The following is a 25,018-nucleotide window of genomic DNA, read 5'->3' as shown; positions in this document are numbered from 1 at the left end:
AAAAAATATGTCACACTGTTGTCAGTCTGCTGCGGCACACCTGAGGATCTCTCATGGCACACTAGTGTGCCGCGGCACACTGGTTGAAAAACACTGATCTAGGCCAAGGTTTTCTTAGTTAAGAAAGAGAAATCGGTTCTTTCCCCTACCAAATCCTTAACCTTTTTGGGTTTTCAAATAGACACATTGAATTCTACACAGAGAGAAAATTTTGAATATCAAGAAAGAAATTTCAAAAACTCTTTATTTATCTTTTGGTTCCCATCAGGACTATAGCCAAAATAGTTGGGTTACTCTCATCCTCTATTCAGGCTATTTTTCCTGCTCCTCTTCATTACAGGGGACTTCTTTGATCTTCTGTAAGGTCTTTCATATTCTCATTTGATTCCTCTATCTTTAGAAGCCAAAGAAGAACTTTCTTGGTGGCTCTCCCATATAGAAGCTTGGAACGGGAGAGCCATTTTTGGGAAAGCTCTGGATTTAATTATAGAATCCGATGCCAGTCGTTCAGGCTGGGGAGCTCGTTGCGGTTCTTCAATCACGGGCGGAAAATGGTCCTCAGAAGAAAAAAGTTTTCATATCAATTGCTTAGAACTTTTGGCAGGCTCTTTTGCAGTCAAGAGTTTTGTCAAAGATTCTTTTCCTGTAACCATTTTACTCAGAATGGACAATATTTCTGCAGTTCTTTATTTGAATCGTCTTGGTGGTAGAAAATCGAGAGATGTATCTATTATTACGAAAGATTTCATTAACCTTTGCTTGAACAGAAATATTTCTGTTAAAGCAGAATATATTCCAGGTTTATCCAATGAACATAAAGAGATTTGGAGCCGCAGTAAAATAAACAATGTCTTTTATTAATCCATTAAAACTGGAACAGTAACAAAAAACAACAAACAATGAACATGCCCTTTAGTGTTAAGATAAGCTTACGCGTTTCGGCATATTAGCCATACTCATAGCTCTCTAAATACCCTTGTAACTAATGGGCCTTTTAAAGGGTGTAAAGTCATGTGATTGGCTGAATGGCATTGATCTGTTTAACTCTTCCTTTGCTGTGAAACAATGATTATACATTGGTGTAAATAACATGTTACTATATGTTCCCTGCAAGTGAGCAAACTTAATATGTGTATATGTTCCATATCTTAATATGCTGTACAATGTAGCTATTGGCTATTAGGTACATGTATTATGTGAATTTTTTGAAAAGTATATTTTATATATATATATATATATATATATATATATATATATATATATATTGATCAATTAAGCATAGCTGATACACTACCTACACCAATACAATTTCTAGGCTTTTAATAATATAAGTGAAAATTCCTAATACTGCCTGATGTATACTCTATGACTCAGGATTGAATGGTGATGCATGTATCTATGTTACATTGTTAGATATACTTGTCTATTCATTGCCTTCTATGCCTTTAATACCAATAGTTAATTAGATCATAGGCATAGTTCAATCCGGTTGGATGTCTGGTTTTAACTGGAAAATCCAGTATACCTCTCTCTTAGCAAGTGCTTTTTCTCTGTCCCCCCTCTAAGCCCAGCATCTACTGTTTCTATTATGGTCCATTTGAAGTTAGTACTCTCTTTATTGTGGACCAATTTGAAATGCTGCACTAATGGGGTGGTTAGGGACCCTGCTTTAATATCAGAGAGGTGTTCCCTGATACGTACTCTTGTCTCCCTTGTCGTCATCCCTACATACTGTAGATTACAGGCCGTACAACCTGCTAGATACACTGTAAATTTATTTCTATAGTTCATGCACTTTTTGTGATTGTAACTTTTATTGGTAACACAGCTTTTAAAGCTCTCACCTACCAGCAAGTGTTCGCAAGCTTTGCATGTAACATTACTGCATCTATACACACTCTTGAATCTAAGCCACTAGCTATGTTCTTCCCTCTGTGTAGTTTATCCAATGTCACAGCAGATTGGGGTTCTCGTTATCTGACAGACTTGAGTGATTGGAAGCTTCACACTCAGGTATTTAATTTGCTTCAGTCTCTCAGAGGACCCTTTCCAATGGATCTGTTTGCTTCAAGACTGAATTTTCAGATTTGTCCTTATTTCAGTTGGCGTTTCTCCACCCTTGGCCTCTTTAGACAGTGTATGCGTTTCCCCCATTTTCCATGATTCAGAGAACCATCTCAGTAGTCCAACGAGATCTCCTTCAATTCTTCTAATCACTCCCCTTTGGCCATCTCAACCATGGTACCCGTCCCTTCTAGAGTTATCTGTCAACCACCCTGTTCTTATTCCCCTTTTCCCTCTTCTTTGTCAGATCCAGAAGGTCTTCCTCACAATCTTATCGTTCATGGGTCTCTTCGTCTCATAGCTTGGTCAATTTCGGGCAATCTTCATCTCTCCAAGGCTTATCACAACAAGCTAAGGCACTCCTTCAAGACTCTCTGGCCCCTGGTACCAAAAAATGCTAATTTTTGCATGGTCCAGATGGTCTTGCTGGTTCTTGGAGAGAGGTTTTGATCCCCTTTCAGTTGATGTAACTATCATTATTAATTTTAGGACTATTAATGTTTCTAGATCTGCTATTTCTGCTAAACATTCTTTTATTAATAATTGTCCTGCAGGCCAGCACCCTTTAATTTGCAAAATTAATGAAAGCCATTAAACTTAAAAGACCTCCTGCTCCCAAATACTCTTCTTTTTGGGATGTTGACTTTGTTTTTTCTCTTTTTAAATCTTGGCCTTCTAATGAATTGTTATCTTTAAAACAACTTTCCGCTAAATTAGCTACTCTTTTGTGTTTAATCTCTTTTCGCAGAGTTTCTGATGTTAGAGCTTTAGATTTTAACTCTAAACGATTCACTCCTGAAGGTGTCACTTTCTTTATCTCTAAAAGAACTAAATATTTTTCAACTTCTATATTCTATCCTTATTTACCTTCTTTCTGTGTGGTTTTATGTCTCAAAGAGTATGAACGCAGAACTTCTTCCTTTTGTACTTCCTCTTCTAATCAACTTTTTTTGTCTTTTGTTCCTCCTCACCATTCTGTGTCATCTATCTCTATTGCTAGGTGGGTTAAATGGGTTATGAGTGAAGCAGGTATTGATTTATCTTTTTCCGCTCACTCTGTTAGAGGATCAGCTGCTTCTAAAGCATTTTTTAAAGCTGCTACCCTTCAACAAATTTTGGATGCAGCTGACTGGTCTTCAGATTCCATATTTAAACAATTTTATTTTAAACCCATTGAACATGCCTCTCTTAATTTATTTTGTTAGTTTGTTTAAACTAGCAAAATATGAGTCTCTGGTCTTGTAATAAAATTTGGATTATCCTAATTTGTGAAGGTATAATCTAGATATTATTAAAGACACAGAGACAAGTATTTTCCCTCCTCTACATTGATTTGCATATTTTCCCTCCCTTTATGTTTTATCATATTATTAATCTAATTTATTGTACATTTGTTTTAGTTACCAATCCATAACCAGGATATCGTTTCAAGTGATTTTGTTCCTTCTCATTTGAGTTGCAAGTCATCACTTCAATCAAGTTTATTCCAGTTCCTGCAAAGTTCCAGTTGGTTTTCAAGTTCTTCAGATCGTTTGGATATTTCCTCATGGAAGGTCCTCTTCTTCTGGATTCTTCTCTTCAGTATTTTTTGTTGTCTTTTTGTTCGGAGTTATTCATTATCGACTTTGTTTTTCCTTCAACAGATGCTATGAAAGAGGATTTACTGTTTGATATTGTTGATATTGGACAGTTTAGAGTCTCTATTATTAAGCTGATTGGTCATTTTGTTTTAGTCTAACCAGTTCTCCATTTATATTGGTCACTGGTCTGTACACTGATGTATTGTGTCAAATATTGACAGTTATTTGTATTTATTTTCTGTATACTTTTTAAAACTGCATTAAAGTAGTAAAATAAAGAAAGCAAAATACTCATCTCTGTGTCTTTAATAAAATCTAGATTATACCTTCACAAGTTAGGATAATCTGAATTTTATAATTAACACCAAGGACCTACGTACAATCATAAATTAACATTCTAATGTCCATTATTTAAATATGTACAAGTTCCATAATTTAAAACTACAAACAGAGTTATATTTTAACTTTTATATTAAAGGGACAGTCAAGTCCAAAAAAACTTTCATGTTTAAAATAGGGCATGTAATTTTAAACAACTTTGTTCTCTTAGTATTCTTAGTTGAAAGCTAAATCTAGGAGGTTAATATGCTAATTTCTTAGACCTTGAAGGCCACCTCTAATCTAAATGCATTTTGATAGTTTTTCACCACTAGAGGGCATTACTTCACGTGTTTCATATAGATAACATTGAGCTCATGCACGTGAACTTACCATGGAGACAGCTCTGATTGGCTAAAATGCAAGTCTGTCAAAAGAACTGAAATAAGGGGGCAGTCTGCTGAGGCTTAGATACAAGGTAATTACAGAGGTTAAATGGTTATAATTATAACTGTGTTGGTTATGCAAAACTAGGGAATTGGTAATTAAGGAATTATCTATCTTTTAAAACAACAACAATTCTGGTGTTAACAGTCCATTTAAACAAGGAAACCTTGTAAGTTAAATTGTGAAAAGAGCATGAGCAAGATGACCTATTCAAAATGGGTTTTAAAGAGAATAAAGCTGTTGAATTGGATACATTTTGTAATGGATTACATAACCTTTATGTGGGGTGTCTCAATGTAAAGAATTTGATGTTTTTTTTAATAGTACAAAAAAATTAAAATAATGCACATCATTTTTCTCACAAGTCTAACATCTTAAAATATCCATATATATTGTAAATATTTTTGAACAATTTACTGGAATGATTAATTAGTTTTCAGGAACTGTTATCTTTTTTTCTACAGAACCCTCATTGTGAGGTGTTTTAAAACATGCATAAACACTTCACTATTGTTATTATTGAGTCTGACACACCTACTACTAATAAAGTTGTGAAGGATAATATTGATATTCAGAATATGTTTTATTGTTTAACTTGTAGTTTGCTGATTTTGGACAATTTTAATTAATTCAATGAATTGGTAACACAAGACGGGAAAAAAACAAGCCATATTGGTTTTAATACGAGTTATCTGGTTACACTGAATAAAATTCCTCAGACTAAATTTAAAATATGAGTTTCAGGTTTTGAAATCTTAAAGGAAAGACATTGATGTATATAAAACAGACAAAGGTGGCAATGCAACTGTTTTAAACACCGCAGGCTACATACAGTAACCTATGAGACAACTGAGCAATGTTGATAACTATATGGTGTTTAGTTCTTATCTAACCAAATATTTTCAGTGTGAGCTTAAGATACTTTTGAGATCATAAGGCATATTTAAGAAATGTCTTGCGGACCTGATCCGACAGTGCGGATCAGGTCCGCAAGACATCGCTGAATGCGGAGACCAATACGCTCTCCGTATTTAACATTGCACCAGCAGCTCACAAGAGCTGCTGGTGCAACGCTGCCCCCTGCAGACTCGTGGCCAATGGGCCACCAGCAGGGAGCTGTCAATCAACCCGATCGTACTCGATCGGGTTGAATTGTTGCGATTCCTGTCCGCCTTCTCAGAGCAGGCAGACAGGGTTATGGAGCAGCGGTCTTTGTGACCGCTGCTTCATAACTGCTGTTTCTGGAGAGTCTGAAGACTTGCCAGAAACATGTGACGTCAAGCTCCTTTTGGAGCTTGATAGATAGGCCCCCATGTCCTGGAAGAAGGCTTCATTGGAAACCTTTGAATATTTAATAGTGGAATATATTCCACCATTTAAACTCTAAACTCTATAGAAAATTGGGAATGTCAACAGCCAGTCCATAGTTGTTGAGACAGACACCTTATTTGAAGATCAGAATGATTGATCTGGTTAAACCATTAGCTAGGGGTTTATGGAGTTATTTGGGGGATAAACACCTTTTACAAGTGATGTCATATGTATAATGGAAACAGAGAAGTAGTTGGTTGACAGTATGGGGCCGAATTATCATTGTGCAAGGATGGACATCGATAAATGCTGACAGCATACGCTGTCGGCATTTATCATTGCACAAACATTTCTAGTGAAATGCTTGTGCAATGCTGCCCCCGGCAGATTCGTGGCCAATCGGCCATTATCAGGGGGTGTCAATCAACCCGATCAATTTCAATCGGGTTAATTGCTGTCTGCCGCCTCAGAGGTGGCGGGCGAGCTAAGGAGCAGTGGTCTTAAGAAGGCTGATTCTTAACTCTTGTTTCCAGCGATCTGGAAGCTATGGGGGTAGATTGCAGCATCCGTTGCTTGTTAAATCTACCCCTATATGTCACAGTATTAAGTTCAGTTATTCCCCATGACAAAGAATTAGAAACAGTGAGTTTCTTTTTGGAAACTAAAAGTACATTATCCAAATATTTTGAAGCATATATTTTCAGGGTTACTAGTTTTCTTCCTGAAAACATAACTATTTTGATTTAGGGAGGGGGTTACTATCTCCAAGTGTGTAAAATGACTATGGGTGCTCTTTCCTATGCCAACCTGTTTATATGTTGATGGGAGCTGCCTCACATACTTGTTGAGCAATAAGATGTTTTATAAATTATTTATTTGTCATTAGTTTGTTAACCACAGGAAGCATTGAGATTTTGTTACTTTTTTGAAAATGCAAGTTGCATTTACATATGAGTTTTAGCAATATACAAAAATCTTTATTGCATTTAAACCATAGTGGTAATGTCAATTCTGGTTCTGTTGATAAATGAATCATAAACCTAAAGGGCTAGATTACAAGTGGCACACTAACTGTTGCACACAAGCTATATCAGGTTTTTGTGTTCATTGGAAATAGTGAGCTTATTACAAGTTAAAAGTAAACAGAATTGTGAGAGCCCATTGCATTTTATGCTTGTCAGGTTAGCTCAGCTGAAACATTTGCATAAAGGGTAGTGCATTTAAAAAAAAAGTTGCACTAAACACAACAGAAATATATAACTAAAAATTATTATACAAAAACATATAATTAAAAATTATAACGCACATTGAGGTCAGCAATTCTTCATGTGTACTAACCAAACACCGCTTTAGATCCAAAACACATTTTTTACATTCCTATGTTCTTCAAATAGAAAATGTTTACATTTTTATTATTAAATATATATTTCTATATATATCTGATAATGTTAATGTAAAAAAGATATATATGCCTATATATCTATAGGAATAGATATACAGGTATAGGATATATACAGATATATAGAGAAATATGTATTTTCAATCAAAATAACATTGTTCTGTAAGTGAAGAACATTAGAATGGGAAATATTCATAACTCCTGTCAGGTTAGGAGGCACGTGATAGACCTTTGGTTAGCGTGTGCTTCAGGTTTTGTTTTCATTCAAACATTTTACTTTCAACTTGTAATACGCGCGCAACCTGCCTTACACAAAAATATTACTGCTAGCAAAATTTATGCTCAAGCTAAAGCACTAAGGCCCGGATTACAAGTTGTGCAGTATGGCTTTACCGCTTAAAAAATGGCCTTTGAGTGCAGAATGGTCACCGATTTGATATGTAAGCAGCTCTCATCCTATTGGCTGATTTGAAATATTCAGCAAATAGGAATGCAAGGGTACCCCCATATAAAAGGGGTACCTTGCATTCAATCTTCAGTGTGCGGCAGATGATCCCATGAAGAGGACCTTTGCATCGCCTATGATCTCCGCTCCGCCAACCGCTCTGCATCCGACAACAGCTCCGCCTCCACCAAGAAGAAAGAAGATGGACCCACGATAGATGAAGATGTAACCGCCTGGATATATATATATATATATATATATATAATACAGAGCCGGTAGCCCAGCACTCCTTCCACACAGGTGTAATCACCGCCTGAGTGCTATCCTCTTATAAATATCTAGAAATGTATTGATGTAGGAGGGCACTCATAGGATTTGTATTGAAGTAAAGAACACTGCAATTTTAATTTCCAAATTTGTTTCTCATTAATTTTAAATGTCGACGTTGCGATCCATTTGTCGGCCTTCTTCAAGACAATTATGATTATTATAATGCAGCATGCATTACTCACAACGGCATACAAGCCGGACTCCCAGCTGAGCAGCGGTATCAGTCATCACTATATATATAAATATATATATATATATATATATATATTAATAACTCAGAAGAAAGAATTTAAACCAGCAGGGAGAGGTAAAAACAACCAATACCCTCCAATGATGATCTAAAGGTATATCATTATCTGGCACAATACTAATAAAGTCATATAAGAAAAATCAGTAGATTGCCACCAACAATTGCTCATAAACATATCATTTAATGAAAAAGTATTACAGAAACACTATTAGAGAATAAACAACAAAATATTGCTATGAATAAGCCACCTAAGCGGTATATATAACACAAAGTCACTGCAGATGATTGATATATATATATATATATATATATATATACACAGTGGATATATATATATATATATATATATATATATATATATATATATATATATATATATATATATATATATATATATATATACACAGTGGATATAAAAAGTCTACACACCTCTGTTAAAATGTCAGGTTTCTGTGATGTATAAAAAATGAAACAAAGATAAATCATTTCAGAACTTTTTCCACCTTTGATGTGACCTATAAACTGTACAACTTAATTGAAAAACAAACTGAAATCTTTTAGGTAAAGGGAAATAAAAATAAAAAAATTAAATAATATCGTTGCATAAGTGTGAACACCCTTTTATAACTGGGGATGTAGCTGTGTTCAGAATTAAGCAATCACATTCAAAATCATGTTAAATAGGAGTCAGTACACACCTGTCATCATTTAAAGTGCCTCTGATTAACCCCAAATAAAGTTCAGCTGTTCTAGTAGGTCTTTCCTGACATTTTGTTAGTCGCATCCTACAGCAAAAGCCATGGTCCGCAGAGAGCTTCTAAAGCATCAGAGGGATCTCATTGTTAAAAGGTATCAGTCAGGAGAAGGGTACAAAAGAATTACCAAGGCATTAGATATACCATGGAACACAGTGAAGACAGTCATCATCAAGTGAAGAAAATATGGTGCAACAGTGACATTACCAAGAACTGGATTTCCCTCCAAAATTGATGAAAAGACGAGAAGAAAACTGGTCTGGGAGGCTGCCAAGAGGCCTACAGCAACATTAAAGGAGCTGCAGGAATATCTGGCAAGTACTGGCTGTGTGGTACATGTGACAACAATCGCCCGTATTCTTCATATGTCTGGGCTATGGGGTAGATTGGCAAGACTTTTTTTTTCTTACAAAAAAACCCATCCAAGCCAGGCTAAATTTTGCAAAAACACATCTGAAGTTTCCCAAAAGCATGTTGCAAAAGGTGTTCTGGTCTGATGAAACCAAAGTTGAACTTTTTGGCCATAATTACAAAAGATATGTTTGGAGCAAAAACAACACTGCATATCACCAAAAGAACACCATACCCACAGTGAAGCATGGTGGTGTCAGCATCATGCTTTGTGGCTTTTTTTCTTCAGCTGGAACTACGGCCTTAGTCAAGGTAGAGGGAATAATGAACAGTTCCAAATATCAGACACTATTGGCACAAAACCTTCAGGCTTCTGCTAGAAAGCTGAACATGAAGAGGAACTTCATCTTTCAGCATGACATCGACCCAAAGCATACATCCAAATCAAGAAAGGAATGGCTTCATCAGAAGAAGATTAAAGTTTTGGGATGGCCCAGCCAGAGCCCAGACCTGAATCCAATTCAAAATCTGTGGGGTGATCTGAAGAGGGCTGTGCACAGGAGATGCCCTCGCATTCTGACAGATTTAGAGATTGTTTTTGCAAAGAAGAGTGGGCAAATCTTGCCAAGTCAAGATGTTCCATGCTGAAAAACTCATACCCAAAAAGACTGAGTGCTGTAATAAAATCAAAAGGTGCTTCAATAAAATATTAGTTTAAGGGTTCACACTTATGCAACCATATTATTTTAGTTTTTTTATTTTTATTTCCCTTTACCTAAAAGATTTCAGTTTGTTTTTCAATTGAGTTGTACAGTTTATAGATCACATTAAAGGTGGAAAAAGTTCTAAAATTGTTTATTTTTGTCTCATTTTTTTACATCACAGAAATCTGACATTTTAACAGGGGTGTGTAGACTTTTTATATCCACTGTATATATATATATATATATATTACTCCAAGGGTACCCTTGATTAAAGAGTTATATAGGGAGCTCCCAATTGGTAGATTGCACCTCTTCACCGGTATCAATAATAATTAAACCACAGAAGGATTATCCCAATATAAGAAATTTCCACTTCCACAGGGTTCACGGAAAGTCCTTAATTGCAGCTAATTCCCAAATTAGTAAGCAAGCAATAAAGCGGTTAACAGCAGTCTCCCCCAGTTAGTAGATATACAGTCAGTATCAAACATAAGCTAGAGCATAAGCAGGGTAGGTAGCAAAAGCATATAGTTCTCACCCGAATTGTAGAGGGCTGGTATTCCGTGTTGCCATTGTAAGTGCTCAATATGCTACTCACCTAACCCTCCTGAACATATCCTGTCTAGCTCCGTTGACTGGGAGGCCGGTTGTTAAGTAACCATTTTACTTACCATAGGGATTCCACTCGGAATAAGGAAGCTGCCAAAGCTGGACCTCAAATCAGTTCACCTGAATACGTTGTTGGAGATATTCAGTAAATTCCTACATCTGCTGTGAAAATGTGTAGCTGCCTTAATACGCACGTTTCACCCCTAACGGCATGGGGCTTCTTCCTTCTGTATCTGATTGCGTCACTACTGATTGACGCCCTTTGTAGTTCATAATGCTCCGCCTCCGGAGGGAGCTCCCTATATAACTCTTTAATCAAGGGTACCCTTGGAGTAATATATATATATATATATATATATATATATATATATATCAATCATCTGCAGTGACTTTGTGTTATATATACCACTTAGGTGGCTTATTCATGGCAATATTTAGTTGTTTATTCTCTAATAGTATTTCTGTAATACTTTTTCATTAAATGATATGTTTATGAGCAATTGTTGGTGGCAATCTACTGATTTTTCTTATATGACTTTATTAGTATTGTGCCAGGTAATACTATACTTTTAGATCATCAGTGGAGGGTATTGGTTGTTTTTACCTTTCCCTGCTGGTTTAAATTATTTCTTCTAATATTTAAATTATACCTCTGTGCACTGCACACACTTGCCTTTGTCCTCATAAGAGCAAGTGTGCATAGACTAAGTCTGATTGTTTCTGGTGCCAATCATCCATGTTAACTATATTTATATATATATACACACATTTAGTAGGAACATAATGAATATATGTTAAATTCTACAAACGTCACAGACAATTTTTCTTGTCTATTTCAGTTCTATCTAACCTAAGGAATGGGGGCACAAAAAGACAGGGGTACTATAACATTTTTGCAAAACATTTTCATTGTTTATTTTATCCTTTTTTCCTATATTTCAGCTCTGAGAATTGTGAACTTTTTGAATACCATAAGAATTGGAATTTCACACTACAGATTCTAAAAGCCTAACACTGCCATGTTTCACACAGCCATTTTTTAAGTACTCTAGTAACTCATTTACACTTGTGCTTAAATGTCCTTAGCATAGGAAAAATGATAAGGGAAACCTAGGTTTCAAAATGGTGGTACTACAAAATAAGAACACAGAGCGCACCTCGATTCAAAGTAAAATATTCACAATTTATTCATGCATAAAAACACAAATGCACTTACTAGATACTAGTAAATAACGGGCTCAACAACATGCAACCGTGTGCGGCATTTGTTTGCTCCTTTTGCCTTCCCTCTGCCGTCTCACTGCTCACTGTCTAGGAGCGTATGATGTATGCAGCCAAGGCAATCCTTAAGTGCTTAAGTCCCACCCTAAAAGGTATATGGGTACAGCATAAACTTGTAGATCCTGTCTACGCGTTTCGTCTGACCTCCTGCAGACTTTGTCATGAGGTTTTCAGATCAGCTGTTTAGTGACTGATAATCCACGGCTTAGTAACTTGCTTATCTCCGCCGCTTCCTCTGATGTGACCCAATCCAGAACCATCTTCATTACACACCCACTCACCATGCATGTGTTATTTAAAAAAAAAACATTATTTGGCTTGTATCATTTAAACTATGTTGCATAAAAGGAGTTACATTAAGTGGGCGTCCTCAGTTAATTTTTTCAGATCAGGTTATGCTTACCAGAGCTGAGGTTGTACTGGTTTGTATTTACTTGCGCTTACATGTACTAATGTCACTGCTTTTACCTACTTATATGCTTCTGTAAACAAGTAAAATATCCCATTTGATTACATATATAGTTATTGCTTAATGTATAGAGCATTTCATACCTATACAAATTTAAAAACATATTGTTTACCTCCAAATTCATTCTGTCTTTTATATAGTATTTAACAAGTGGAAATGCATAGTCCTAACTAACACATATTAAAATATCAAAATAACAAAATGTTAATCTTCATATTCATAATTAAAAACTAAAGCTTTACCTCCATTAAAAACTACCCACAATATTGGAACCTGTTAAAAGAACTGTGGAAACTTTTAATGTGTCTGGGTAGCCCTAAATTGAAACTGACTGCTTACCATAAATTAGAGCATAAAGGCTTGTAATCTAAATCTATATTAAGACCTCTGGGAGCTAAACTGTCCAGATCCTGCATCCATTTTGTCTCCCTCTGTCGCAGGTTTATAAGCCTTTGATGGGGATTATTACCTGGAAGTATAACATCCAGGATACATATTCGTATACTTTAGGGTCTTGCTTGTGATGTAATCTAAATTGTTCAGACACACTGTGTGTTTTTAATCCATCTTTAATGTTTTTGATGTGCGTAGCGGCGTCTTGAATTTTCTTTTAGTACTTCCGATATAATTTTTTCCACAGCTATATGTTAATTCATATACTACATATGTTGTGTTGTATGTTCCCCTGCTATTAATCTGTACCTTTTTGGTGTGATCCCAATTATACATAAAATCTTGATTGTACAGATGTGTGCACATGCAGCAATTAGCCTGTCCACATTTGTATATTCCGGGTTCAAACATTAGCCATTGATCCAAACTACCTGACAATCCCTATTCTTCTTTAATCCCTTTAATTTTAAATGGGCTATAATGTTCTTTAAGTTTTTACTCCATCTAAAGACTACTAGGGGTTTATCATCTATCACTTCTTTTAATGTAGGATCTGCTTTTAAAATATTCCAATGTTTGTTGAGGACTCTATTAATAAAACCTTCCCCTCACTGTACCTTGTTATAAACCTTTACTGAATTGTCCTTTTTTTTGAGTGCTACTTTTCTTTACATTATGTGACAGTAAAGTATCTCGGTAACTCTGTGCACTCTTTTGATGTTCCTCCAACACAAGATCAGGATCATACTCCTCTATTAACTTGTTCTGTAGAATATCGGCCTCCTTATTATAATCGTCTAACTTTGTGCAGTTGCGGCGGATTCTAGGGAATTGCCCTAATGGTATATTTTCTTTCCACCTTTTTAGGTGCCTACTTCTAGCATTTAAAAATCCTTTGCTGTTTGTGGGCTTCCTATTGTTTTTCACCATGACAGTTTTGGTTCCTGAATCCACAAACAACTGCACATCCAAAAATTCTATTATATAATTTGAGATTTTTTTAGTAAACGTTAAATTGTATTTGTTATTATTTATGTATTATAAAAAGGATTATTGTGCCAAATTTGTTTGTCTTCAAACGTTGCCATATATAAATTGGCATATGAGGGTGCCATGGTAGTACCCATAGTGGTCCCTTGGATCTGCCTATATTATGTGCCTTCAAAACAAAAATAGTTATGATCTAGTTTGAACCTCAGACTTTCCTCAATAAACGCGAAATGCTTATTCAGCATGTCACTATATTTTTCTCCTATATACCTTAAAGCTTCTAGGCCTGCTTTGTGTGTAATGTTTATGTATAGTGCCATGACATCACACGTCATCTACACGTAATCTGGTTCCGACACTAGTTCCTCTAGTTTGTTGATTACTTCTAGAGTATCTTTAATGTAAGACTGCTTAACGATGGGCTGCGAAAATTAATCAATATATACAGAAAGGTGGTTCGTAATGGAATCAGTATTCCAAGGGGGTTGATGGCATTTTTGTGGTAAAAAAAAATTTGGTATTTTCAGATAGGGGGTATGTATATACCCATACACATCACTATTTCTAGCTTCTGTAATTAATTACAATAATTTCTTGTTGTACTCAACTGTTGGGTCTCTTAGTTTTAAGTAGGTAGATTTATCATTTAATAACCTTTGAGCTTCTCCTAAATAATCTACTCTATCCTGAATCATGACCCTTATCTGCCTTTCTAATGATTAGCTGGTCATTATCTCTCAGTTTATTCAAGGATTGCCTATCACTAATACTTAGATTGTCCCTATATTTGAACCTCTTTTTGTTGGTACCGGAATCAAAGTATTTATTGAATTCCTCTGTTAATATGCGATTGAAAACTGGAATATATTCTCTTGAGTGTGAATGGGGTTAAATGTTGAAGGGCGTTTTAATGTACTATGTGTTATTTTCTCCTCCATCTCATGTGTACTTAGTTCTAGTAATTCTTCCATATCTATTACCCCTGAATCTACTTTAATTTCCGAAGTATCAAGATGTTTAAGAACTTTCAAAGCCTCTATGTCAGCCTTTTCCCACCTTACATACTCTTCAGTATTTTTTTGGGGGGGGTTTAGAGTAAATTTTCTCATAAATGTTTGCAGATCTATATAGGTTTCAAATTTGTTTGGTGGATTTCCGGGGCAAATTTTAACCCCTTATTTAATAATAGGCAATCCTCATCCATCAGTTCTACTTTAGAAAGGTTAAATATATTTTGTTTAGCTTTTTCTCCTAATTGTATCTTTCCCTGTGCCTTTTTGGTTCATTGACCAATGACCACCTCTCTTTCCTTGTTTGGTCCCCCCCCTGGTGGTGCCCATTACTTTATGGAGGCTAAGGTCTACAGTAAAAGAATGCCCTATCTCTTGCAAGCGCCTGCTAGAATAAAAGCAAAACATACTGAGATACAAGCAAGGGTAACACAGGCACTTTGTAATTTCCCTAGACACAAACAAAACAGGAAAATGGACTGCACTTTCAAGCCAGACTGGGTATACATCCTATGACCCTGAAACACTCATAGCCTTGGGTGCCCATAAGAAAAATTACAAAATAAAATTATTAACACAACACATAGAAAGTCTGGCACACTCTGACAAGTACACTGTGCAAGAATGAAGAGTTAGTTACAGCATTTGTCAAAATGGTGGTAGACCCAGGACCACTCAATGCCTTCAACCAAACACACTTAGATACAAACTAGAGTGTAATGTATCTAGACACATACAAAACACAGAAATTGACTGCAAACCAGACTGGGTACACATCCTATGACCCTGTATCTATATATATTTATATATCTATATACACACTACATATATATATATATATATATATATATACAGTATATATATATATATATATATATATATATATATATATATATATATATATATATATATATATACCAGCGGTAGTAAAAAAGCAGCGTTATGAGCCTTAACGCTGCTATTTCACCCATACCGCAAAACTCGTAATCTAGCCAATAGATTTTTAAAAATACATCTGCATATTTTTCTTAAGCTAATGATTGCTTTGAATATACAATTATGTATATAATTTATTTAGGACTAGATTACAAGTGTCACGCTATTTGTCAGGGTTAGCGTAACTGAAGACCTTGTGCAAATGGTGAGGGCTTTAAAATAAGTTGCACCAAACACAACATAAATATATTAAAATAACAGTTGCACTCCTGTATACACTATCTAATAAAAATATTAATAAAAAAAAGTTATAAGGGTTCTTATATGATATTTTACAAAATATTTGAATGGAAAGGGCTATAATATATAAATGTATCTAAATATGTGTATGTGGGTATATATATATATATATATATATTAATGTGTATTTATATATGCATATACATACATATATACACATATAAACACATATATACATATGTATGTATACTTTGGAGTCACTTTATGTTTAAATACCTTTAAACATAAAAAAAATTTTGTTCAAAATTAATATTTAATAATGTGTTGACTGTGTATTTACTGTAAATATTTTACATTCCAATGTTCCTCACATAGGGGAAAATGTTATTTGTATATTTAAATAGATATTCCTATATATATATATATATATATATATATATATATATATATATATATATATATAGCTATACCTATATATTCATATAGATATATAGGTATAGATGTATATTTTACAAAAAATAATTATATATATATATATATATATATATATAGCTATTTAAGAAACAAATCTTCTATGTAAGGAACATTGCCATGTATAATATTTCTAGTTCAATCCTATTGGCTGATCCAATCTGCCAATAGGATTGAACTTCAGCCAATAGGATTTTTTCTACCTTAATTACGATTGGCTGATAGAATTCAGCCAATCGGAATTCAATGGACGCCATTTTGGATGACGTCATTTAAAGGAACCTTCATTCTTCAGTTGGACTTCATTGGAAGAGGATGCTCTGCGTTGGATGTCTTGAAGATGGACCCGCTCCGCGCCGGATGGATGAAGATAGAAGATGCCGCCTGGATGAAGTCTTCTGCCCGTCTGGAGGACCACTTCGCCCGGCTTCGTTGAGGACTTCGGCCCGGCTAGGTGAAGACTTCTCAGTGTAGGGTGATCTTCAAGGGGTTAGTGTTAGGTTTTATTAAGTGGGGATTGGGTGGGTTTTAGAGTAGGGTTGGGTGTGTGGGTGGTGGGTTTTAATGTTGGGGGGTATTGTATTTTTTATTACTGGTAATAGAGCTGATTACTTTGGGGCAATGCCCCGCAAAAGGCCCTTTTAAGGGCTATTTGTAATTTAGTATAGGGTAGGGCTTTTTATTATTTTGGGGGGCTCTTTTATTTAATTAGGGGGATTAGATTAGGTGTAATTAGTTTAAAAAACTTGTAATTATTTTATTATTTTCTGTAATTTAGTGGGGTTTTTTCGTACTTTAGATAATTTTTTTCAATTGTATTTATTGTATTTAGTTTAGGTAATTAATTTAATTATAGTGTAGTGTTAGGTGTAATTGTAACTTAGGTTAGGATTTATTTTACAGGTAAATTTGAATTTATTTTAACTAGGTAGCTATTAAATAGTTAATAACTATTTAATAACTATTCTACCTAGTTAAAATAAATACAAACTTGCCTGTAAAATAAAAAAAACCCTAAGATAGCTACAATGTAACTATTAGTTATATTGTAGCTATCTTAGGGTTTATTTTATAGGTAAGTATTTAGTTTTAAATAGGAATAATTCAGTTAATGATAGTTATTTTATTTAGATTTATTTAAATTATATTTATGTTAGGGGGGTGTTAGGTTTAGACTTAGATTTAGGGGTTAATAAATTTAATATAGTGGCGGCGACGTTGGGAGCGGCAGCTTAGGGGTTAATAAATGTAGGTAGGTGTCGGTGATGTTAGGGATGGCAGATTAGGGGTTAATGAAATTTAACTAGTGTTTGCAATGCGGGAGGGTGGCGGTTTAGGGGTTAATAAATATTTTATAGTGGCGGCGATGTCCGGTTCGGCAGATTAGGGGTTAAAACATGTTTTTTTAGTGTTTGCAATGTGGGGGGGGGGCTCGGTTTAGGCGTTAATAGGTAGTTTATGGGTGTTAGTGTACTTTTTAGCACTTTAGTTAAGAGTTTTATGTTATGGCGTAAGCCCATAAAACTCTTAACTACTGACTTTTAAATGCGGTACCAGTCTTGACAGGAGAGGCTGTACCGCTCAGTTTTTTGCAAGTCCCATTGAAAATATAGGATACGCAATTTACGTAAGTGGATTTGCGGTATTAACAACTCTGGCCAAAAAAGTGAGCGGTACTCCTGTCATATCAAGACTCGTAATACCAGCGTTAGGAAAAAAGCAGCGTTGGGACCTCTCAACGCTGCTTTTTAAGGCTAATGCAAGACTCATAATCTTGCCGTAAGAGAACAAAGCAAAATTGGTGATAAAAGTAAATTGGAAAGTTGTTTAAAATTACATTCCCTATTTAAATCATGAAAGTTTTTTTTGGACTTGACTGTCCCTTTAAGTCTATGGGGAGAAGTTAATTCGGTCTTAATATATCCAAAGTCCTGAAGTTAGCGTGCATCGTGTTTCTCTCGCACGTAAACCATTTACTTTGAACTATTAATACTGTATGTGTGCTAACCCACGCGCATTACAAGTTTACTTGTGGCTATGAATGCCCTTGAGCAAAAGTGATAGCGTGCCACTTGTAATCTTACCCTTAATGTTTAATGTCCCTTTAAGTGTATTTTTTTCCATCTTCTGTCCAGCTCATTACCACACCCTGCCCCTCTTTAGCAACACAAAGAGTATGAGCCAAAAAGTAGATACACAAGGAAAAGAAGTAATAAACTTTATTGTAGGTTCTGGTAGAAACATATAAGGCAGAGCAAGCTCAGAAAACACATCCTACGGGTTTTATGCCAAAGGGCACTTCATCAGGGATAAGGTAAAACCTCCCCACTGGTGTCTTATATAGCATGCAAATTAACCTTTTGCATGCTAATCATTCAAAATGTCTTCAGCTGACAGACTTTGACGTTGTCAATTTACGTAATTTGTGTAATGTCTCAGAAGAACATAATAACAGGAAAGAATTATAATGTATATCGTCACTCAACTTGTAATTCTAAATATGTGGTCTACTTAATCCCCTGCAAAGTTTGTCAGAAACAGTACATAGGTCCTACGACCCGCCTTCTTAAAGATCATATAAGGGAACATTTAAATTCCATTTCTTACAATAAAGATTATTACTTCTTATCCTCATAACTTGTGGATCTACTTTTTGGATATCTATCAGATTGTTTTGCCGGAGCCGGGATTCTTCCTGATCCCCTTTGCGCCTGCATTGTGTTCCTCCTATCAAGTGTCTCCTAGTCACGTGACCTACCTGAGTAAAGCGCCTTGCTCACGGAAGCCAGTTGTCTGCGTTTTCCACACATTATGGAGCTTAGGTCCACCATTTGGATGTGATTAACAGAGTATACGAAAGCAGAGTAACCTACTGAATTGAACATTACATTCATCTAGAACGAAGGTAATTTATCATAAAGTTCTTACACTCGGATTAACTATATATTGTAATGCTCATACACTGCTGCTAGGTAGTGGTGTTTAAAGTTGTGTTTTCTTTGTATGGTATGTGTTGCATACACTTTGAATAAACAATACATTGTAATAGTTCATAGCAACTAAAATCGGTTTGTATTGTAACAATACCAGTCACTATACCTCTTACAGTGAATTTCCGACTGAACTGTTTGCAAAGAGTGTGTGCCAACTGGCTCATTTTGTTTTATGTTATAATTACAGATTTTACTTTCTGGATCCTTGCTTACATATTGATTTGGGACCCTTACCTTACTAAGGGCAAGTTTACAAGTAGCGCTTATGACTTTTCCGCATGCGATGTGGTCTTTTCGCAATCAATTTCCATTGCGCAATTAATTTCCATTATGCACATTGATTTGCTGGGCGACTTGTAATCTTGCCCTAAATAATTGTACACTCACAATTTGTTTTCTAGAACCATATATTTTCTCAATTAATAAAAATTTGGAAATATGTTTCCAGTTTACTGAATTAATTGAATTTCTAACATAGGGCCTTATTTAAACATTTTCAACACCCCCTGTCTATTTGTTAGGTTAAACACGCTCTTATAAAAATGATTTCACATTAAATTTGCATCATAGATGTAAGACAGAATTTGTCCCACAAGTGAACCTGTTTTAACACTCCATAAAAAATATTATGTATGATGGTTTTTAAGTACTCTCTTTGTTATATTAGAGACACCTTATAATTCTTTAACATCCTAAAAGCCTGTACAACATAAAATATGGCAGGCATTGTTCATAAAGTTGATTTGGACAAATGACTGTGTCAATGTTAAATTTTAACAATCAAAACTAAACTTTTAACTTCAATCAGAGATGTAAATTATTTTGCTTTCAAAGACAAGGCACAACTGAAACCTGTTTATAATTAGGTACAACATGCTACCAGAGAATGCTTAATTGAGGCCTGTCATTTCAAAAAAGCCATATCAATTCAAGTTAAAAAAAAAAAAAAAGGTAGAAAACAAAATTTGACACGTGGCATCAATTATTTTCATTAAAAAAATAATAAAATGGAAAACAGGTTTTGCTGGTTACCAGGCAATCCACAATCAAATTAAATTGAATTCTTTCTCTTGTATGTTGCTCCAGCATTCGAAAGTACAAAAAGAAAACTTAGTGATACTATATTTTTATCCAATAATATTAAAACAAAAATCAGTTTAATAAAAGGTTTAAACAAACACTGTTTTTCCACTACTATCATTATTTGATTCTACTTTCTTATACATTTTCTCAAGAAGTTTTTCATATCATTTTTGCAGTAGTTGAGATAAATATATCATTGCATATTTTATTAGAACAATAACTAGATATTATTACATACCAGTATCGGATTTTATGCTCCCATGAGCATTAGTATTGTGAGTATAATTATAGTCAAATAGAAGAGATTTATTTGGTTAAACACCAAATAAACCTATGAACTACATATTTCCACATGTAAACTGCAGTCATTTTTATTGGCTCTTCATATATGTTGTAGTATATTTTATGTTTAATCGTTGTAGTATATTTTATACTAGGCAGTTTTCCCACCTAGGCAGTTTTCCCACCATTTTCACCAAGACTGTAACAGCTTCTCTATGTCTATGCTTTTTTGTTTTTTTTATTCTTTTGGACACATCATCTGTTGGATCTATAGTCATATTGGTATATTGTCACCTGTGATTTGTTCACACTGCAGAAGATATTTCATTAAAAGATTACTTTCTGTTATAATTTTTAAGCTAAACAACTAACATATTAAAGTTAATAAACATTAATTAAAACCTACTGACCTATATTTTCTCCAAAACGAAGTTTCATAACGTTCTAAAAGTTATATCTTTAATTCACCAATGATGTCACGTTATCCTGCCCACTATTTTCAGCACTGCATGTTCAAAATACTTAAACCAATAACTTTGTGTTTAAAGCACCATTTTGAAACCTAGGTATTGTAAACGGATTGGTACAGAGCAAAGGATACCCACGGAGTGGGTTTGGAAAACAATTAAATTTGCAGACAAGATTTCTGATATACGGGAGAGATATGTTAATGAAATGCTATTGATAAAAAGCGTATTTGGGGTAGTTAGTTAGTAACAGGCATAGAAAATATTTACTTACAGTGGCCCTTTAACCCCTTAATGACAACTGACGTACCAGGTACGTCATGCATTAACTAACAGTTAATGACAATAGACGTACCTGGTACGTCAGTTGTCTAAGAGAGTGCTGGAAGCGATCGCAATCGCTTCCAGCAGCTCTCAGGGTATTGCAGTGATGCCTCCATATGGAGGCATCCTGCAATACCTTTTCAGAAGACTCCGATGCAGAGAGAGCCACTCTGTGGCTCTCTGCACCGGTAGCGATGGTGCCGGTTCGTTGGTGGGTGGGAGCACATCAGGGAGGCGGGTGGGCGGCCCATCGCTACCCGGCATCCGGTTCCTGTAAGTGCTATGTGCACGCCGGGTGCCGGGAGCGTGCGGGGGCGCGCGTGCGCGCCCGATTACATGGCCACTGACACCAATGACAAAGGAAGGGGGGAGAAAAATGAATGAAATATAAATAAATATATAAGGATCTGGGAGGGGGAGGGGGTTGGGGTATTGTGGGGGGCTGCTACACTACAGAAAACATTAAAATGGCAAAAAATGGCAAAAAAAAACACTTGTTTTGGGGGCAAATTGGGTACTGGCAGACAGCTGCCAGTACCGAAGATGGCGGCAATTAGGTAGGGGAGAGGGTTAGAGAGCTGGGTGGGGGGATCATGGAGGTTGGGGCTAAGGCAGGGGTCCATCACAGCTAAAACATTTTAATTTTTTTTATTAAAAAAAAGAAAAACTCCTTTTATTTAGTACTGGCAGACTTTCTGCCAGTACTTAAGATGGCGGGACAATTGTGGGGTGGGGGAGGGAAGAGAACTGTTTGGGAGGGATCAGGGGGTGGGATGTGTCAGGTGGGAGGCTGATCTCTACCCTAAAGCTAATATTAACCCTGCAAGCTCCCTACAACCTACCTAATTAACCCCTTCACTGCTGGGCATAATTTACGTGTGGTGCGCAGCAGCATTTAGTGGCCTTCTAATTACCAAAAAGCAATGCCAAAGCCATATAAGTCTGCTATTTCTGAACAAAGGGGGTCCCAAAGAAGCATTTACAACCATTTGTGCCTTAATTGCACAAGCTGTTTGTAAATAATTTCAGTGGGAAACCTAAAGTTTGTGACAAAATTTGTGAAAAAGTGAACTTTTTTTTTTATTTGATGACATTTGGCGGTGAAATGGTGGCATGAAAATATACCAAAATGGGCCTAGATCAATACTTTGGGTTGTCTTCTAAAAAAAAATATATACATGTCAAGGGATATTCAGGTATTCCTGACAGATATCAGGGTTCCAATGTAACTAGCGCTAATTTTGAAAAAAAGTTGTTTGGAAATAGCAAAGTGCTACTTGTATTTATGGCCCTATAACTTGCAAAAAAAGTAAAGAACATGTAAACATTGGGTATTTCTAAACTCAGGACAAAATTTAGAAACTATTTAGCATAGGTGTTTTTTGGTGATTGTAGATGTGTAACAGATTTTGGGGGTCAAAGTTAGAAAAAGTGTGTTTTTTTCAATTTTTTCCTCATATTTTATATTTTTTTTTATAGGAAATTATAAGATATGATGAAAATAATGGTATCTTTAGAAAGTCCATTTAATGGCGAGAAAAACGGTATATAATATGTGTGGGTACAGTAAACGAGTAAGAGGAAAATTACAGCTAAACACAAACACCGCAGAAATGTAAAAATAGCCATTGTCATTAAGGGTAAGAAAATTGAAAAATGGTCCGGTCATTAAGGGGTTAAAATCTGCCATCCCAAACCACATAAGGCATAACCTTGTCAGCACTTGCTTAAAGTAAAGGTAAAATTTTACCTATCTCTAAACACTAATGAATCAGTCATAGTTAAAATAATGCAATCGCTAACTTTTTTTCCACAATGCATTATAAATTTATATAATAATAAAGTTTTATATTCCCCTACCTTTATGTTCCTTACTCCTCCCATCAGCCATTTCCTTATCTTAAAGAGAGTGACGTATAGAGCGGTCCCACCTGCTCTATACGTGTCTCCAAATCGCGTTCAGTAAGATCCAATGAACTGCGCATGCGCATAATGCTGACTACTCTCAGCAATGCGCATGCAGTGATCTACTTTTTTTTTCCAATGAAGTAGGCGTCATTCTTCATATTAGGGCATTTTAATAATGATTGTAATAGGCATGTGCAAAACGGATGCTCGCTTGTCTTACAAGTCCAACAAATAATTCTAAACACATGCACAGATCATCCAGGAGGTGGATGATGTAGATTGACAGCCACCTAACGGCCAGAATTTCAATTGGCTGCTTAAAAAACGTGACCTGCCATTAAAAAAAAAAAAAAGACAGGTTGAATTTACGGATCGAAAAAAATTAAGTATAAACGACTAAAACTCAGTTTATACTTAGAATAAAAAAAAATATGAATGAACGTACTATTCATTTAGGGGAACAAGTTTAATCAGATAATGGGATAGAGTGAACTTTACCTTCACTTTAAACATTATTTTTTTCTAAGGGGAGGGAGACATGGTGCGTCCACTGCTTGGATTGTGCTTTTGTCTCAGGATTGAAGTGACAAATTGCCTATAGGAATCATTAGTATTCCACTGAATGTTTGTTGGAAGTTCCTGTGAGCTCATCATATGCTGTCACTTCTGGTCCACATTCCGGGTTCCAATTTGCTCAGGCATCACCATGTTTCTTCAGTGGTAACTGTTGTAGGGCGACCAAAATAAGCACATCTCCAAATGACTCTCTTCTTAGCTTAAAGGGACAGTCTAGTCCAAAATAAACTTTCATGATTCAGATAGAGAATGTAATTTTAAACAATTTTCCAATTTACTTTTATCACCAATTTTGCTTTGTTCTCTTGGTATTCTTAGTTGAAAGCTAAACCTAGGAGGTTCATATGCTAATTTCTAAGCCCTTGAAGGCTGCCTCTTCTCTCAGGGCATTTTGACAGTTTTTCACCACTAGAGGGTGTTAGTTCACGTTTGTCATATAGATAACACTGTGCTCACGCACGTGGAGTTCCAGTGAGCAAGCTCTGATTGTCTAAAATGGATGTCTGTCAAAAGAACTGAAATAAGGGGGCAGTTTGCAGAGGCTTAGATACAAGGTAATCACAGAGGTAAAAAGTGTATTTATATAACTGTGTTGGTAATGCAAAACTAGGGAATGGGTAATAAAGGGATTATCTATCTTTTCAAACAATAAAAATTCTGGTGTAGACTGTCCCTTTAACAGAACATAATACCAAAATGCTGAATCAATTGAGAGTGGTAGCATTTCAGGTAGTATGCAGTGTCATGTACAGGTACAGTAAGTTTATTGCCCTCCTTAGTTCTAGGAACTTTACTATGAAAAATCATAAGATCTTAGTGAAATCCCACAAGATCACAGTAAAGGAAGGTTTGAACTAAACTCTGAATATGCCAATTGGCTGTTTTTTTCCTTCATTCAAATGACAGTAAAAAGCTAAAGTATAGCTGTTCACAGAGCAGAAGACATTTTGAGCTAAAATATCTTTCTTTTTTAATTAATTAAATTATTAATCAAATTACATTGTTTAAAAAGGCTGAAGCAAGCTCAAATTA

This window comes from Bombina bombina, chromosome 6 (genome assembly GCF_027579735.1).
Source record: "Bombina bombina isolate aBomBom1 chromosome 6, aBomBom1.pri, whole genome shotgun sequence".
Classification (NCBI taxonomy): Eukaryota; Metazoa; Chordata; class Amphibia; order Anura; family Bombinatoridae; genus Bombina; species Bombina bombina.
The sequence above is the reverse complement of the archived record's forward strand: the minus strand, read 5'-3'. Positions refer to the sequence as shown.